Genomic DNA, 5,399 nt, shown 5'->3' with positions numbered 1-5,399 from the left:
AGGTGTTAACCCTCGGTACCTCTACAAGTACTCCCTTAAGGGGCTATAGATGATATAGCGGGCCCTTAAGCCGCGTCGGGCGGTTATACAGGTAAACTTGTAGCCAAACAACTACTAAACCTCCTGTCCCTCCCTAAGTCTGTGCTACAACCCCTGCCTGAACTACCGATAAGTGTGGTAATGTGGCACTTAAATTCGTCCTCAGGGGTGGGATGCTGCTGATGTGCAGAAGATGCTCGACTATTTTTTGTCGCGACAAGTCGTAGTATCTGCTAATTGGGGTTCTCGTCGAGCGTATACGTTTCAACCATACGCTCAAGTGGATAGAATGTAACGTGGTCAGACGCTCGCAAGAATCGCGGCGAGAGGGCGTGCTGCGCGCCTTCTATCGTGAGGGGGCGGGTTCACCGACGAGCGTTATCGGAAAGGCGAGGTCCGATAAGGGGTCGGATTAACGATTCGAATTCTGGACCGGCTGTCGAGTTATATTCCGACGACGTAGTGCTTGACGGTCGACTGGCTAGGATGCTCGTAATCCTAAACTGCACCAATCTCCCTATTATCGCTAGGTAGGCGAAGTCAACAAGGTGGGCAGCGCGCCGTAAGGGTTGACTAAACCCCCTTGTGTGTCAGCTGCGGGATTCGAACCCGCGACTCGTCACCGACCCAAGTGGGCGAGGCTCAAATCGGGACTTATCTACCAGCGAAGTGACCAACTACACCAGCCGACTTATGAAAATATGTCTGCTGGTAACTTCCTGGACATGACGAACGCAATGGAGCATAACAAGCAGGACTTGAGCTACGTGGGCAAATTTTCACAGTTGAATCTGGCACGCCGCCATGGATGCAAGTGATCCTTACCGGCAAAGGCTCGGATGAAATCTCCGGTGGGTAGCACTTTGTTCCACCCAGACTCCGTGGGGGATATGACCCGATCCGATTCGCCCATGCGACGAGCAACGGAAGTCCATGACAAGGAGCCTGGAAGCCTGGAAGCCATGGTGAGGCAGTTGTACAGTTATCGGCATGGAAAACTCGATGCGCGCGAGACCTACGTGGCCAACTCCGATGTGCGCCTTTAGGCCTTATCAGCAAGAAATGGAAATTCGGTTCATGCCGACCTCTGCATTTCGACCAAAAGCGGACTGCCCAACTTCCTCTTGACCTGTCCCGGTAAACACATGGAAATGGGAGGCAAGATGCAAAAGTTACTGGTTCATCTCATAACACAGAGCCATACTGGGAACTTGGGCCTCCTGGAAGGGGATGCCGTTAAGCGTCATCTACAAAAGGCTTTCAGTCCCGAACAAAGTACACGGGTTTACGGACGGTCGACTTTTTATGCGTATACCATGGCTTAGTAGGTTATACTTTCACAAAAGTTTGGCATCTAGAGCTGAATTATACTTTGAGAATCTGTCAGATGTAGTCCGTGCATATACACCACTACTACTTGGATCCAGCCCACCAGCACTAGCATAGCTGACCCAAATACATCACACTTCTATCTCTCAGTGTGCCCCAACAGATTCACAGTGGTACAGTGACTGTTGATAATTCTGCGTGCGGCTCTAACATACGTCTTGGACATGTCATATTGACGAAGCGAACTCAATTAAATATGCTTTGCTATACCCTAATTGATAAATAAAAACAACACAACTTTAACTTTAACCTACCACAATTACTGCGATTCGCAGGGAGTTTTCGATTTTCTAGCACCGATGTAAGACATCGCGGCATCAATTGCGAATTCATCCAGGAAGCCAAAGCCGCCATTGCGGCCGCCAGAGCATGCGGCAAGAGTCGTTGGGAGGTGACGGACGCGTTCGGGACCATTCGGTTCGAAACCATCGCCCAGATTACACGTAGGGCTAAGTCCACCGTTACCAACTCACGGCCAATCGGATTAGTGCTTTAAAACGGCGATCCACCAGAGCAGAGAAGCATCCGGTTATCCTTAACCGCTGGTACCCCCGAATAATATACGTAGAGGTGAAGCGTAAGGCCGCCATTACCATCTGTACCAACACCGTCAAGGCCATTCCACAACGCTACCACCTCCTCTTAACCGACGAGGACGCGAAGAAGAGGCTTGAATTCTGCAATCAATACCACATACCGCTTTAACTACAATAGTTTACACATGCACTCTTCCCAGATGAGTGTACCGACTAAAACTCGCCGTCTAGCCATAGCGACTGGGTAATCCTGTACCTAAGCAAGCTGTACCGGCCTGGTCTCGTGAATCAGTAGAGTCATAATCGCCCAGGATTTCTATGATAGTCTGGGAGATGATTTAACTCGCTACGATGAAAGTAGGGCCTTAAAGATGGTATTGCGAGGGAGACCCGACCGCAGAGCACTAGGGCGAGACACACAATCTTATTGCGATATCCTCAAGCAAATTATACTTCTATTCTACGATGCTTGAGACCCCTTTATGCAGGATAACGCTGAATTCCACGTCTCACACTATGCAGAGAGGTGGCTGGAATATCATGGTTTCTGGACTATTGAATAGCTTGCTCGTAGCCCCGATTTGAACCTATAGAGCACGTATGAAAGGCTCTACAGCGTCTCTGATAAAGTACTGTGGGGCGTAGAAGGACTGTCAAGCCTCGTCTAGTGGGATGTTTCAGACGCAATTATCCGTCTTCTCGTGTGCGTGGTACCTGCGTATAGTCCGACCAGATTAGAGTTTGCGACACACCGCAGAGCCGACTTATTAGGTGTGCCAATGTACCTTATTTCAGCGTCGCTTATTATTTTAAGCTTCTCTCTGTCACTTCGGGACCAAAATCAATCTTGGTCTCTCACCCTTGGCGAGTACAGGTAGATCCATGCTCTGGGCCCCGGGCTGCGGGCTAAGTGGCGCCGTCCTCAACGAAGAGTCTCGGTCTCATCGTATAATGCCGAAGAAAGACGCAAACGAAACTATCCGGTCACATCGATAATCGCCCTAACCAGCTCATCAGGTGTTCGCGCCAGGGAATACTTTGCCACTGTGCTATGTCATCAGGATGGAAGCATGTATATAACATTGAAACCGAACCAGCTGGTATCACAGTGGATGAAAAGTTGCATTGGTTACCTGCGGTTAACCTGACTTGAATGTATATACCATTACGACCACGACCAAAGTTACTACTCCCAACGTAACCATCCATACCACCACGATGCACACTTATCGTCTCACCCTTGTCGTGTTCATTGCACTCATCACAACTTCTCCTCTTGCCTCCGGGAAAGTCAACTTACGGCAAGATGACGTCGCCGCCTGCGAGACCCAGGTCGCTGCGGATCAGGTTGCCTGCATCGGCGATTGCAACAGCAACTCAGCTTGCATTACTGCCTGGTAAGTAGGACTGGTTGTGTGGCTCACGAATAAATGTGACGAAGATTGTGGCTGACTTCAAGCCGCAGTAATGACCTTGTTTCTGGATATACAGCCTGTACGGGGAATTAGTTACTTAATAGGCTTCGAAGTCACGTGGCCGGGACCGATTTCAAACACGTTAGTAATCCAGAATGATGTAACTACGGATTATTAGCGATTAATAGAATCACTGAGGGTTTGGTGATCTAGAATAAACCAAGGAATTAGTAAAGGGGAGAATAGATAACGTGATTAATAAGCTAGACACGCACTTTTCAATATTGACGATGGGCAGTGAAACCACCCGCAGGTTTAAGGTGTAAAATGATGGCAACGAATAACAAGATCCTCAACAAGACCTTACTATCCGGGAGGTGGAAAGAAATAACAAGATCAAGAGCTCCTTGCCCTGATCGGAACGACAAGTACCTCAACAGGTACTAACAACTGTAGCCTCAGCAGGCTGGGGAAGAAAAGGAACCTCAACAGGTCCTTGAACAATCACCTCAACAGGTGAAAGGTGGGGACAATGGCCTCAGCAGGCACAATCTGTCGAATATCACGTGTGTCCAATCGAGTAGTCAGCAGTGCGTAAGATTGTATTATGAATGAGGTGTGTTCTTGTCTGTCTGTCTTCTGTTCTCGCGAACTCCCGTTGCTCTGCCTTTTATAGATGCTTTAGAACATGTCGGTAACTTTGGTGTTACTTTTGAGAAGAGGGGTTCCTTTCGCCTTCTGAACTTTAAGTGACAATAGTCTTCTCTAGTGCCATATTATTTCTGAACCTAGGAACCAGGTGCCCTATCTGACACAATCAGATCTATAGGGGCAACAAAAGTACCTCAACAGGTACGTCAGACATTGAATGCCTGTCCAAGTAAAGAGAAATTGGTTCAGATTACTGTGGAAAAGGCCGCTTGAATTTCTATCTTTTTCTCAAGAGAGTGACTATATACATAAGGTCTTAAATACCCTTCAAGAATGCGCTTACATAACTCGTCTGAAACCGGAAAAAACGAAAACGAGCACCCAAAAACCCTAGCCCCACGTCGATATACTACATTTTTAAGTCTAATTATGTAAATATGATACTATAAATGAACTTAAACTGTTATTATTATTATTATTAAATACGCCGTAGGCTCGAAGCCCCCGGTACCTCTACAAGTGCTCCCGTATGTCAAACCGTGCCCTAATGGCTGGACTAAATACATACGCTGCTACGTAGGTTCGCTCTATTAGCGACTGCGTTACGTCCACCAATACTATGTTAGTTCTCACCCTACTAACAAAGTCCCCCTGAGAAGATCGATATTATCCGGGCCTAAGCGCTATCCGGCCAGTCCTGAGTAGCCACCTTGGGATAGTCCCGCTGACTACTGGTTTCCCCGTCGCCGTTGCCAGGTCTACGTGTATGCAGCGGCCATGGTGCGATAGTGGCCCGTAGGCGGTCTCTCGATTCTTCCAGCAGGCCGCAAAAGAGGATTACGTGCTCTGCCGTCTCGGGGGCCTCTCCACAGCAGCATAACGGCGAGTACACACCGAAGGCTCCTATCTTAAATAAGAAAGCTGATAGTCCTATTTTTCCGGTCCTGATCTGGCATAGGGTAGACGCCTCCGGTCGGTTTAGGTCTGAGTACTTGCCCTGTTTCGGCATTCGCATCGAGGGGCCCTCCGGCTCCTCGGCGATAGCGCGTCGCTGGCGGTCGTGTTGTGCTGCCCCGGAGAGCCATCTCTTCTCCCAGTGGTCTAGGAGGGCGGCCGGGACTTCCTTCGCCTTGCCTATCCACTCGGAGCCCCTAGCCTCCTTCTCTATCGTGTACCCCGCTGGTCTGAGCGATTGTGACGTCCGCTTCCGTCTCGCCGGCGTGTCCTGTCGGAGTATGTGTGACGCTCTCGCGCTCGCGCTCCGAAGCAGGCTACTTTTGCCGTTATTCCGTAGCCGTTCTTCAAATTTCGCCGCCCGGGCACTGAGATATAGGTCTAGTGGCGGGATAGCTGCCTCTATTTCTAGGTG

At 49.3% G+C, this 5,399-nt stretch overlaps 1 non-coding gene across 1 annotated transcript; it reads right to left on the bottom strand.

Annotated features, from left to right (window-relative positions):
* Positions 1–627: 627 nt before the first annotated feature.
* BCR38DRAFT_t51 lies at positions 628–730 on the bottom strand. Its single transcript has one exon. It is a non-coding gene; the product is annotated as a tRNA-Thr (tRNA).
* Positions 731–5,399: the final 4,669 nt, after the last annotated feature.

The sequence above is a fragment of the Pseudomassariella vexata genome (assembly GCF_002105095.1).
Source record: "Pseudomassariella vexata strain CBS 129021 chromosome Unknown BCR38scaffold_2, whole genome shotgun sequence".
In the NCBI taxonomy this organism is placed as follows: Eukaryota; Fungi; Ascomycota; class Sordariomycetes; order Amphisphaeriales; family Pseudomassariaceae; genus Pseudomassariella; species Pseudomassariella vexata.
This window is presented reverse-complemented; position numbering and strand designations above follow the sequence as displayed.